The following is a 13,977-nucleotide window of genomic DNA, read 5'->3' on the forward strand; positions in this document are numbered from 1 at the left end:
GGGATTCACCCCGGACTCATTAAATCATTTTAAACAGCCCCCAAGAGGGCCACCTGGGTGGCTGTCAGTTAAGCAACTGAGTTTGGCTCAGGTCATCATCTCGGGGTCCGTGAGTTCAAGCCCCAAGTTGGGCTCTGTGCTGACAGCTCAGAGCCTGGAGCCTGCTTCAGATTCTGCGTCTCCCTCGCTCTCTGCCCCTCCCCAATTCATACTCTATCTCTCCCTCAAAAATAATAAATAAGCATTTAAAAAAAATTAAAAGAAAAAAAAAAAAAACAGCCCCCAAGAAATCCAAAAGCACAGTGACACTTCAGAAGCACTGTGGTTAACACTCGGATACATTCAGCCATTTGGGTATATAGTACTCGTTAGGCATAGGGCGAGGAAGGGGGTGAGAGGGATGATCACACATAGAGGGGACAGCACATCATCTGTCCTTAAGGAGAAAGACGAGGATGAGCAGACATGTAAACAATGATGATACAGTATCAGGCAAAGGAGAGACAGAGTTCCCAGCCTGCAAGACCGAAAGCAAGGGACATTCAAGTGATTCAAAGTAGCTACAGACGACAGCAGCATCCAGTAGGTAGAGCACCTGTACACCCCACTGAAGACCTGGGCCTTAAGAAGTGAGCGATTCAGGGTCTCCGGAGAATTCGATTTTAAGGAGAGCAGTCACATGATCGGCTTTATGTTTTAGCAAGATTGCTACTCTGGTAACACGGAGAAAAATGGATGATTTGGAGTGGGGGCAAAACCCCCACTGGAGATAGGGAGGCGACCCAGAAGCAGTTTCAGCAGAAGACCAAAAGTTGGGTTTTTTGGTCACACATTCGAAATCTCCTCTCACCCCTCTCCCATTTTGGAAAGGCGGCTGGAGGGGTAAAAGGTAATGGTAACAGAGCAGACCTGCTTATAGGTTACAGGGAGGCAACGGAGGGTTTATTTATATATGTGCATGAACACAAAATAGTAAAAGCTCAGTAAACTCAGTATACTATACTTTTCTGCTTACAAAATAAAGATTATTTCAGTGATTCAGGATTGTACATTACCTTCAGCCATTGTTAAGTATCAATTATTAACACGAGTTAACATATATTTACAGATACAAGATATGTACATGGTTAGATTAAGTAACTATGGGCCTCAGAAAATATCCCAGATATAGTTTTTTCGCTTGGGTAAGTCACTTTCTCCCCCCAGGATGAGTGATTTCTCTCCCTCGAAATTCAAGTACAGAAAAGTAGGGTGGAGGAGAGAAGGCAGAGAGAGAAGATGTATATTTATTCATTTTTACAGTACACCTGTTGTAAGAGTGAAGAAATACACCTGGGCCAGCAGATGGCCTCAAGAAACTTCTCAGATGTGTACCTACATCAAGAGGGAGCAAATACTATACTTGGAAAGTATTATCACTGCTGATGCTGGCCACATAGAATACTGGGAAGTTTCTATTTTCTCTTTATGTAAGAAAGACAGAAAAGAGTAGCTGACATTTAGTTGTTAGTGATATAAACGAAGAATTACATTTAAAGTGAACAAAGCCAGCAAGCTGAGGCAGTCCTCAACTTTAAACTCGTGTTGGTTTGAGAAAATGTATGGACACAGCGGCTGTTTGGACATTTTTGACACATTTTTCTCCCTCCAAAATCATGCATGTATTGGTTATGTAGAATCACTACGTAGTAAAAGCCCATTTCATGGAGTCTCACTACTGCAAGGCTCTCAGAGGTCGTGTAGGTCAATCTCTCACCCAAGGAAGAGATCCCTTCCCCAGTGTCTTTAGCAAATGTCCAGTCATCAGGGTCTCGTGTCCCCTCAAAAGAGCATTCTCTATCATGAGGCAGCTCTATTTGACAGACAGTTCTCCCTTCTTTTGAAACAAAATCTGCATCTTTTGAGTACCCCATACAGGGCAGAAGATGAATCATTTATCACTATTTCAACCCCCATCCCCTCGAAATCTGGGCCACCCGGGGTCTGATTTAAGAAGGAAAGGGGGTCAGCTTGCCCCTCTGGGATCCGGGGGAAGCCATCCGTGCACGTGGCTGTATGCCAAGAACGACCTTGCATCAAGGACTATGAAGCAATAAGACTTAATGAAATTACAAAAGCTGAAGAATACAATGTCTCCTAAGGAGAAAAGTGGCTTGTGTTCCAGCAGGACACCCAGAAAATCCTTCATCAACATTTCCAAGGACAGAAATATAATAAACCATTTACCTCAACCACAACCCCCTCAAAAGGAACAAACAAACAAAGAACCTTCTAATTCATCAACATCATCTTGCATTCTTGTTTCACTGTTTTTTGAAATAAATTTTATTTAGCACATCAGGTTAGTAGCCAAAAGTCTTCTTCTTGAAGCAAGCAGCCCTGTTCTTCAAAATTTTTCTGTAGCATCACATCCTACTCCACTTTCTTCCATTTTTGGTGTATTTTTGTTTTCAAAAGAATATTACGTTATTTTGTTTTCTTCTAAGACTCTCATGCTAGTGCTAGCTGGTGCTCTCTTCTGTACGTGTCTAAGTATTGATTATGGCATTAAATCCTAAGCACGAAAAGATATAAGCTACCTTAGATGATCCTTCTTCTCTGTTTTGGGGCACTCTTCCTTCCCTTCTAAACACACACACACACAGAAGGACAGTTAACAACAGGTTTGGTTTATGTAATTATGACTGAGAGCAACTATTCAACCCCATTTTAATATTTATGTACAAAAATAAGGTCATGGTAAATTTTCAAGCTAGCCACTAGGATCCGATTTTCAAATAATGTGAGAAGAAGTGTCCTTTTCTTTTTTCCCAGTGACCACATATCCAATGTGCCGATAAAATGAACTACTACCAATTTCAAAACACACAAAAACTTTAAGTAACAATTTAAAAAGCACAAATTACTACCATACACAATAACATGGATGAATCTCACAGACCTTATGAGCAGTGCAAGAAACCACATACAAAAGAGTACATGCCATAGGAATCCACTTTTACGAGTATAGCTGGAGAACAGGCAAAACTAATCTATGGTCAGATGAGGCGCAACAGTGGCTGCCTGATGGGGGTGGCAGGGTTGTCTGGGAAGGGGCACCAGGAGAACTTCCAGGTGAAAGAAATATTCTAGATCTTGATCTGGGTAATAGTTGCCACCCATATGTGCATATGTAAAACTTCATCCAGCTGTGCACTTAGTGTACATTAACTGCACGCTCATGTGCATTTTTATATTACACAATCAACTAGGGAAAATGCAACATTGTTTCCAAGCACCTTTCAGTTCAACTGCAAAATTAAGAGCACATTACATCTATAGCTCTTGCATGTACCCATACGATTACTAACTTCTGAGAATTCCTTACTATGTTAGTCCTTAAACCAACTCTGGATCAGAGTAATATGTACAGAAGGAGTTAAGTAAAAGTAATAGGAGCTAACACTCACGTGTTACAGTTTTAGCATATTCCAAGCGATTTACTTTCATTATCCCATGTAATCCCCACAACCGCGGTAAGAGATACTATTGTTATCCCCATTTTACAGATGAGGAAACCAAGACTTCGGTCAAGCTCACTTCCCCAAATAAAAAAAGGTGAGCGAGTATCTAACAAGAATAGGTAGCTGAAAAGCAAGCTTTGTAGATCAACTTTTGAAGGCTGTTTGTAGCAGGGTAATATAAAAATAAAGTCAACCACACAGTTCCAAGCAACAAAACGGTAAGCAGAATATTTCTACGCTCAGTCATATAACCTGTATATTTCTTTACCCTCTGACGTAAGGTACAAGGAACTTCACTGTCCCTTAATCCTATGATTGAAAGGCACATCATTCTGGCTCTCAAGAACTGAAGTCCCGATTCACATTCCGACCAATACTACCAATTCGGCAGAACAAAATGTGCTTTAGGGGTAGTTTTTTATGATCTCTGGCCATCAAAATATATCACACAGCAAAAGCCACTAAAAACCTGTGAACCAAGACTGGCACAATGCTAACTTGCAGTGTCGACCCCAATGCATGCAAGGGTCCTTTCAATTTGGTCGTGCTAGGATTAAGGTGAGAAAAAATTAAACACAGTCTCTAAAAGGCTTCTTTATTTTCCCAACACTCAGTATTGTGAGAATTTGGGAGAAGACTACATGGTAATAGGATGGAGAGAACGGTGACACACAACAGGATTATAATCAGGAACAAAATATATCAAATTGCCCAGCAAATACACTACTGAGTTCTGCATCAGTGGAAAACTAGCACCAGAATTCAAATTCATTTTTAACTCTTCTTGGAATATGGAAATTGATTAATGATACTATCCAAGATTCAGAACTGCCCTTCCTGGAAAAGTACACAAGAAACAAACTGCGCAAATATCCTGAAAAATGTTTGTATCCAAAAATTATTTGGGGCAGCTGCGGGGGCGGGTGGCTGGGGAGGAGGACACACTCATGTTTCTCAAAAATTTTGCTCCAAAGACTTTATAGAATGTTTTTGGTAGATATATTTTCATTTACTTGTGGCTGCAAGCAAAGTCTGCAAAGCAATGCCTTAAAAAATACTAAAGATCAGACCTCTCAATAAGACACCAGGAAAGAGACATATACCCTAAATGAATTTAAATCCTTCAATAATGTAACAAGAATGCAATGAAATCGTATAAAAACAAAAGAGAAAAGTGAAATATGCCTATTCAAACAAGCATTTCATCTCTGCAAAGCAATGTGCTTCACATAAAAGTCTGATTTTGCCCTCAGTTTAAAAAGTTATTAGAACAATACATCAGCCCTTACCAGCAAGACCAAACTGTAACACAATTTTATATATTTATCAAAAGATCATTCAGAGAAAACTTACCAAGTCTTCAACGTGTAGACGCTTGTGCTTCAGAGGGAGAGCAGAGAAGTGACTTTTTGTACTTAACAGTGGCGTTCAGTTCAGTGCTAAAAACACATCACCACAGTCCTGCTCGTAAGAGAGTCCTGACTAGCAATCTGCCTTCGGGTTGGGCTGTTTTCTCTTATAAGATAAGCTGTTAAGTCATGCCTTGATTTTAGATCTGCTAACATATGGAGTCTTCTAATGTAGCCTCTCTCCACCCCCTCCTTCCACCGCCCCATCACCACTCAGCTCCAATCCCTCTACACACACACACACACACACACACACACACACACACACACACACACACAAAAGGCACTGCAGGGCAGAAATTCCTCAGGTGCTCGCTAATGTTATTCCCAGGGTCTTGGAGCCGCTTCGGGGATCAAGAGATCTCATAGCCCCTGCTGGGGTAAGGAGCAGCGAGTCTGTTCCATTTAATCAAATACAGAATGAATTTTCAGCTCTATTCACTAGCTTGTCTCCAGGGCTCTCAAAAGGCACCAGGCAGCTAGAATCACACACACATGTGGCTCTTTTAGGCAAGTATAATTAGTTTGATTTTAAAAAGCCACATTAATAATATCACCTCAGGACCATTATTCAGGGGACAGATGACAATGATACTGTATGTTTTAAGCCTGACAATGGGGGAAAGAGCACAAACAATGACGGAAAACTTGAAGGATTAAAAAAAAAAAACCAACAAACCAGTTTTTCACTTAATTGTAATCCAATATTTTTAAAGTGACATTAAGTATATTCCATATACCATCTTTGAAGTTTAATTGAGAAGAATCAAAGCCCTCCTTGTCAGCCTCTTAAAAGTGAATTAATACCATATACACGACAAAAATGTATAAGTGAAATGTTTATAAATAGGATATTTACATACAATATAAAATCCTGAATAAAAACAATAAAACATTATCTAATCCAATTAACAAAACTTCTTGGGAAAAAAAAAACACTAACTGAAAATCACCATAAAATCAAGTCCTTCAAAGCAATCTATTTAGCAACCAGACTCCAAATTCTCTTTCTAATCTAATTAGTTCCTATTAAGTAGTAAGACCATATATCTTAAAGAAAGACTACCTTGGAGACAACTCCTCTGCTCTTGTGATGTGTTGTCTTATTTTTCCTTCTGCAAAGTACAAATGCTAATTACAAGGCCATAGCTAATGTAATTACATGTTATAAACAACCAATTTTTCAATTAGTTATTTTTAAGTTCCTATCCCAGTCTAATTTCCCTAAGATAATGTTTAATTCCTGAAATCATTTTCCCAGGATACACTTGGACACAATCACCAGTTTTTAGTCTAAGTTTTTGCAAAAGAAACCTTCCTAGAGAAGAAAACTTTTACTTCAACTTATATTTTGACAAACCCATAAATGAAATCGTCTAGAAAGTTATGAGAGCATAAGGGCAAAGCGGAAAAGAGAAAAGCAGAAGACCTGGTCAACAAATTTTACCTGACCGCTTTAGAGCAAAGCCCTATGACAAAAGTTTCCACACAAAGCCTCCATCGATATATACCTTGCTGACAGGGGGCGGGGGAATCCTATCTTGAAGTGAACTTAATTCCTTACTTGCAAAGAAGGCAAAGGATAAGACTGATTTTAGAAGCCAACCTACACAAGCTAGATCAGTATGTTCCAAGTCCTAAGGGTTCTTTGTACTTCCCGGCTTGAGAGTCAGAGCTGTTTAAGTACTTTCCACAGAAGAGGAGGTTGATGAGAACCATAGCAATCAATCAAAGCATCCCAAGTGAGTTACTACACAAACAATAGCACAGCACTTCTAGTAACTGATTTTCCTGGTTGACTAAACTATTCAAACAAAGACAGATTTCCAAATACTATATCCGAGTTTTTGCATGAAAGTTAAACAATATACACTTGTGTGTTTTTTATAGAAATATAAATGTTTCTGCTCTACCCACTGCCAAGCACACACCCAGGGCACGTCTTTACAAAATGAAACAGGTTTTCTCCATCCTTCTCATATAACTTAAAGTATGAGGCAGTTTATTTCAACATGTGTATAACAGAAACTACAGTATTTGGTGCCTCTCTGGGTTCCTAAGAATGCTTTCTAGTTAAGCACTAATTTAAAATTTCCAGAATTTTTTTCTTTCATCTTGTCCTAAAAAGTTGAACTACATTCCCCCTCCCATTTTCAGCTAAAATAGACTCCTTTTCAAAAAATGAGCTGTAAAATGTAATAAAATGCTTAGAATTACACTGAGAAAAAACCCATTTATTTCCCAGGTCCCCTCCCACCTTGTCCCTCTGTGACACTGCCCTTTAGGGACACCAGGTGTTAGCTGGGAGTCTGAGGGCAATGGTACCAGTGAGGCATGGAAACAGAATTGGCCTCTTTCATTTTTGCTGGCCACTGGCCTGAGAATAATCTCATGTTAGCTTTCAGTTCAACTTTCTGTTTCTCAAGGTGTTTGATTTAGGACACAGAGGCTGACTTTCTGTTATGATGTTCTCTAAATTCTAGATCTAAAGTGGAAAGCAGCCGGCCCTTAAGGCACCTGCCACCCTCTGTAGTCCTCACCAGGAAAGGCAGGCATTCTGGAGAAGAACTCCTTTTGGAGAGCCTTCCACCTGATTTGGTGGGGTTAGGGAGAACAATGAAGGCAAGGGCAAGGGAGTCTATCTATCCCCCTCAGTGATTTATTACTGAAATCCCTAGATGTGGAGAGAAAGCAACAAAGGTCTGGAAGCTGCAGACCGAGATAAATAGCGAGCTGTAATGTATTTAGCAAATGATAATGCAATCCACAGAAAGCTTTACAGAGAAGAAGGAAAAATACACTCCCTGGGGCTGGGAAGTCACTGAGCCTGGGAAGGCAAGAGAAAGATACATTGTGCAGGAAATTTCTCTTGCTTCTCCCTACACATAAATCACTGTCTCTCGCGGGGGCTCTGCGGGATGGAGGTTGAGAGAGGCGAGGGACCCCGCTCCGCTCCCTTGGGAAAACGTGCTGGCGCCCCTGACTCCCGGCTACGCTGGAGCTCACCTGCCCCAGCGGATCATTGTCAAAGAGATTTAATCGTGTTACTGACACCTCACCCCGCCTCCTCCCACGAGGTGGCTCAGCGTCCCCGAGGACGCGGAACGTCGCAGCTCCCCGGCGGGCATCCGTCAGCTGCCCTCCCCAGAACCCGCACGCAGTCCGGGATCCCCACGCCTTGCGGGGCGCACCGACCTGCCCTCCCGCGGACCTCCCGCTCCCAAGCCGCGTGGCCCCCAAGCCCGGGGTCCCCGGACCACCCCTCCCTCCGATCCTGCGGCGGGCCCACCCCCGCACCTCTCAGCGGGGCAGACTCAGTCCCCGGACCTCCTGCGCGGCAGCCGGCTCCGAAAACCGCCCCCAGGTCATCCCCCGCGCGCTGGCGGCGGCTACGGCGGCGGCGGCTGCGATCCGAACGGGCCCCTCCATGCACAGAGCAGGGCAGCAGGAGGGCGCGGCGCCTCGCACGCCGGGGCGGGGACGCAGGGGCGGGCGGGCTGGCTAGCGCGGGGTCCCCGCTCTCCTCGCACCGAGCCGCGCGAGCCGGGCACCCGGGACTCAGGGGAGGGGAGCTGGGGAGGGGCGGAGCCACCGGGGCGCGTCCCCGCGGCCGCGCTCCTCTCCGCTCAGGCGCGCGGGCGCGTAACCGGCGGGCTCGGGGCCAGCGAGCAGCACGCGAGGAGCGGGAGGAGGGAACCGGGCCGCAGAGGCCGCAGCGCCCCGCCGGCCCGCGCCCTGCCGGAGGGTGCGCGCGCAGCCTGCCAGATCAGCGGCGGGGGGATGGGCCGTACCAATCTGCGGTGAGGGGGGGGGGGCGCTCCGTCCAGGAGCTTCTCCTCGTCCCCTTCCTGCTTGCTCTACGGGAAAGCGTCCCCAGGAAAGTTGAGTACGGTCTCTGCTTTGGTTTAGGACAGTGAGGCTGAGAGGCCTCAGCAACTCACGGAGACTCCAAGATGCCTGCACTCACTTTCCCCTCACCTTGCTTCCCCGGGAGAGGCGGCATTTCTGGCCTGTCCACAAATGGTCTCCACGCTCCCCTGTTTGCCCGCCCAGGTCCCGCCCCTCGCTCCTTCACCTAAGTTGTGTGTGGAGGCAGTGAGTCCAACCCTTCTTTTGGCTCCTACCTGGGCTCTGCCTTCGGATTCCAGCTTCCCGCCGCTTAAGGCTCCTGAGCCTTTTCAGCACTTTCTGTGCGTCCTTTCTTAAGCAGCTGCATCCCGCCGTGCATTCATATACACGCAAGCAGGTAGCAAAACTCAAGAGACTAGGAGAGGCTCAGTGTCACCTGGTGAAACTATCCTGGTCTTTGGTCCCAGAGTCTTCCCACCTCGTCCTTTGGACCTGCCTCGAGTTATTTGATCTCACTGAACTTAAGTTGTTAAACATGAAAAAGGGAAAAATAAATTCTATTTAAAGGTTGTTGTGAAGCCTAAGTATGATACTTGGTGAAAAGCACCTGACATTCACTGGGCATTTGAGAGCTGTGACTTCTATTACTAGCAGTTCTTTTTTTTTTTTTAACCACTGTCATTACTTGTTAATAGTTTAACTACAAAGGAGTCTAGTGAAAGTTCAAAAACATTCAGTACTGGGATGACTGGCTGGCTCAGTTGGTAGAGTGAGTCTCTTGATCTCCAGGTTGTGGGTTTGAGCGCATGTTGCGTGGGTGTAGAGATTACTTAAAATCTTTAGGGGTGCCTAGGTGGCTCAGTCTGTCAAGCGTCCAGCTTTGGCTCAGGTCAGGATGTCATGATCGCGGTTAATGGGTTCAAGCCCTGCGCCTGGCTCTGTGCTGACAGCCCAGAGCCTGGAGCCTGCTTTTGATTCTGTGTCTCCTCTCTCTGCCCCTCCCCTACTCACACTCTGTCACTCATGCTCTCTCTCAAAAATAAACATAAAAATAAATAAATAAAACAAAATCTCTGAACACACACACACACACACACACACACAACATTCAATAGTGAATTTCAGGAGAAATATGCCAGTCTCCCTTACCTTCTTACTTGAATTTCACAAAGAAATGCTTTGAAAGTGGTAGGGTTCAAACAGTTTAACTTTCTGCTTTTGCTATGTCCAAGATCTTTGTGAAAGCATTCGATCCTATGAAAGTCAGGATAGGAGGCAAAAAAGAAGCTGTGACTCTAGTTTGTGTTCCATTGTCCCATGTTTTACTTCAAGTCACAAATCGGTATGTTATTAACTTAAGGTATAGTAAATGATTTTTCATTCAGCATATAAATCTTATAAACACTGAGAGAGTTCTGTCTGAATAGAATGGAAGTCTTGCAGATTTCTTGTGACACTCGTTAAGAATCGTAGCCATCCCCCATACAGTATATAGTATATACAGTATATATATAGCCATACAGTATATAGTATAACTGTATACTATATATACTACACTACATACTATAGTACTACATACTACTACATACTACACTACATACTACACTACAGTATACAGTATAACTGTATAACTGCAGTTATACTAGAGACACTTACAGGTTCCTCTCTTGGAGCCCATATGACTCTGGGAACCCCCAATCTCACAGTGCCATTTGGATATCACTGTACCTATTATTCCTCATAATCAGGCTGAGAAATAATCTTGATGATGTTTATTGATAATGATTACTTTTTCTGCCTTGTTCATAAAGTGGAGAAATCATTTCAGATATAAAATAGTATTTCATAGGGGCATCTGGATGGCTCAGTTGGTTGACCTTCCAACTCTTGATTTCAACTCAGATTATGATCCCGGGGTCATGGGATTGACCCCCATGTCAGCTCTGTACTGAGCATGGACCCTGCTTGGGATTCTCTCTCTTTCTCTCTCTCTCTCTCTCTCTCTCTCTTTCTCTCTCAAAAAAAAAAGAAAGAAAGAAAGAATGAGAAGTGAAAAAAGGATTTCACCAATGGATCATTTATTTGTTCAGCATTTGCTTTAAAAATGCTAAAAAAAAAAAAAAAAAAAAAAAAAACCAGGGGCACCTGGGTGGCTCAGTCAGTTAAGCGTCCAGCTTGGGCTCAAGTCATGATCTTGCAGCTCATGGGTATGAGCCCTGGGTTGGGCTCTGCACTGACAGCTCAGAGCCTGCTGAGGATTCCCTGTCTCCCACTCTCAGTCTCTCTCTCTCTCTCTCTCTCTCTCTCTCACTCAAAATAAATTTTTAAAAAACTTAAAAATACTAAAAACAAAACAAAACAAATCAAGGGGCACCAGCGTAGCTCAGTCAGTTGACCATCCAACTCTTTTTTTAAACATTTTATTTATTTATTTATTGTGAGACAGAGCAAGGGGGAGGGACAGAGAGAGTGGGGGAGGGGCAGAGGAGGCCGGGGAGAGAGAATCCCAAGCAGGCTCTGAGTGTCAGGCGGAGCCTGATGCTGGGCTCTAACCCACACTTGAACCACACGTGTAACCAGCTGAGCCACCCAAGTACCCAGAGCATCTGACTCTTGATTTCATTTCAAGTCATGATCTGATCAAGGGATGGAGCCCTACATCGGGCTAAAGATTTCTCCTATCTCTCCCTCTGCCCCTCTCCCACACTCTCTGTCTCTCTCTCTCTCTCTCAAATAAAAAAAGAAAGAAAGAAAGAAGGAAAGAAAAAGAAAAAATAAAAAAAAAATACTTAGTAAGCACCTACTCTATGCTGCTGCTAGGCAAAGAGGTACATGGAGAATTATGACATAGTGCTCAAAGAGCTCACAATCTAATTGTGATCCAGGTGCATAAATGGGTAAGTACACGGACATGTCTTCAGTATAATGAACAAGGAGCTGTGGAAGCACAGGGCAGTGGTGCTAACAGTGCCTGGAGTTTGGGGGAAGGGGAGGGTGGCTTGTCAAGAAAGGCTTCCTAAAAGAAGTGACTCATGAACTAAGTCTTAAAGGATAGTAGGAGTTGGCTAGGTAAAGGTCAAGGAGTGGAAGGGCAGTTTGGCAGAAGGGACATTATGAATAAAGGCATAGAGGTGAGAAACAAGGCAGCCCACTGGATCTTCAAGCTCTTCTCCTTTTTATTTTTTTTTTGAGAGTGTGTGAGTGGGTGAGGAACAGAGAGAGAGGGGGACAGAGGATCCAAAGTGGACTCTGCTGACAGCAGAGAGCCTGATGCAGGGCTCAAACTCATGAACCAGGAGATCACGACCTGAGCCAAAGTTGGACACCTAACCAATTGAGCCACCCAGGCGCCCCATAAGCTCTTCTTTGTGGTTGAAGTGTAAGGGGCTAGGTGAGGATTGGTAAATGAAGGCACTGCAGAATGAACCCAAAGTCATATCACAAATCATACCAAGAAGCTGGTACTTTATCCTATAGGCAATGGAGAATCAATGCAGGGTTTTACATGGGAGTGTAATATGGTCAGATTTGTCTTTAGAAACATCACCTAGCATCAGTGATGAGGATGGACTGAGGGAGCCAAGTCTGAGATCAAAAAATTTGGAAGCTTCAGAAGCTGTCTAGACAGTCCAGTTGGAGCAAGAGACTGAACTGCTCCAGTTGAATCAAGGACAGTAGTAAAGCAAGAGCAGAGAAGAGAAGAGAGAGTCCAGAAACAAGAGGAAAATTTGGCAGGACTTGGAAACTGACTGCGTGTGGAAAGTGAAGAAGACAGGGGACTCAAGGATGACAACAGCCTTCTAGCTTGAGTGGATGATAGTCATGCTCCCTACCCCCATGGTACCTGGGAGAAAATAATGCCCAGCAGGAGATATAGGTTTTAGGGAAACAATGATGTGTTCAATTTGAGCCTTTTGAATTTGAGGTCCCTGTGGAACCTCCAAGTACAGGTGTCCACAGATTGATAAGTCCAAGCTGGACATATAGATTTGAAAGTCATCAGTATAGAGTATATTTATGTCACAAAAATATTCCCTCAGAAAGAATATGGAACCCTATAAAGTTGTAGCCAAGGGTCAATTTCTAAAACTCTGATAACTAAAGCCCTTGATTATCTTGATGAATTTGGACGGAAGGTTGTTGACTGACTTCAAGGTGTGACACATGAAAAAGATGCTTGAGTAAGGTGGTAAGGGTTTGGAATAACCATTAGGAAAAATGAGAGTTGAAAACTAAAAGTTGAAAATCAGTCCCCGGAGTAATGAGTGATGCTGAGAGCCTGGCTAAGGTTGGGGATCATGAATCTGTAGGGGAGGCATCTGCATGATTGTTTGATTTCCTCTATCAAAATTTAACCATTCAGGTGTAAGGGGGAAAGCATAACACTGATCCAAATTTGCAGCTTCACTGGGGGATGTGCAAGAAGGAGAAAAATACATGGTAGTGGTAAGAAAGTAATTTAAATCATCAATCACAGGATCCAAGGTGTCAGCTGGAAAAGAATGATAGATTGGAATAAAAGGTCAGACAAAAGAAAAGGAGATTTCCGTGAGGTTGTTACAAGATTGAGGAGTAAAAAAGACAAGAGGTCTTTGGTTGTGATTACTCACCATTTCCGAAGCGCAACAATTACAGTAATGATTATAGATCTAGCACGCTACTGGATGCTGGTGGAGGAAATGGTGCAGAGACTTCAGGTCATTATAATTTATGGGATCAGAGCTGGAGACGTGGGCAGACATTGAAGAGCCTGAGAGAAATGTTCAAAGAAATACCATGAGCCCAGTGCCCGAGTCCACAATGACTGGGTGGGAAGGTTGATAGATGCTTAAGTGCCATGGATGTACACTCAATGAATTTTAGGCCTGAATTGGGTGCTTTTATAATACAAAATAGATACCAAAGCTGGTTCTCCAAGAATAACATGATAGACTAAGTAGAGCCAAGCAGACCTATATCAAATTCTGACTCTACCTCATTTGACTTGGTCAAGTTATTTGAACTCTTGGGAGTCTTGTTTTTGCTTGTCATTTGTGAAATAGGGATGATACTAACACCCGACTGAGGGTTGATCATATGGCTTCTTTTCAAAGGAAGATTAATTGAGTTAATACCTGTGAAATACTAGATGGCAAAAGCAAACACTGAATAAAATGTAGCTATTATAATAATAATAGTTAATGCTTATCTAGCACTTGTTATGCCAAGTATTATTT

At 43.3% G+C, this 13,977-nt stretch overlaps 1 protein-coding gene across 3 annotated transcripts in view; it reads right to left on the bottom strand.

The window, feature by feature from the left end:
- Positions 1 to 8,425, bottom strand: part of CDON (cell adhesion associated, oncogene regulated) — a 101,660-nt gene extending 93,235 nt beyond the window's left edge. For 2 of the 3 annotated variants that reach the window (XM_042905687.1, XM_042905685.1), the window contains exon 1: positions 8,210 to 8,425. The gene's annotated coding sequence lies outside the window, so the exon portion shown is untranslated. Of the gene's footprint in view, positions 1 to 4,856; positions 4,934 to 8,209 lie in introns of those variants that run through there. The other variant, XM_042905686.1, reaches the window with a different exon arrangement.
- Between the last annotated feature and the right edge of the window lie 5,552 nt (positions 8,426 to 13,977).

Source organism: Panthera leo, chromosome D1 (genome assembly GCF_018350215.1).
Source record: "Panthera leo isolate Ple1 chromosome D1, P.leo_Ple1_pat1.1, whole genome shotgun sequence".
Classification (NCBI taxonomy): Eukaryota; Metazoa; Chordata; class Mammalia; order Carnivora; family Felidae; genus Panthera; species Panthera leo.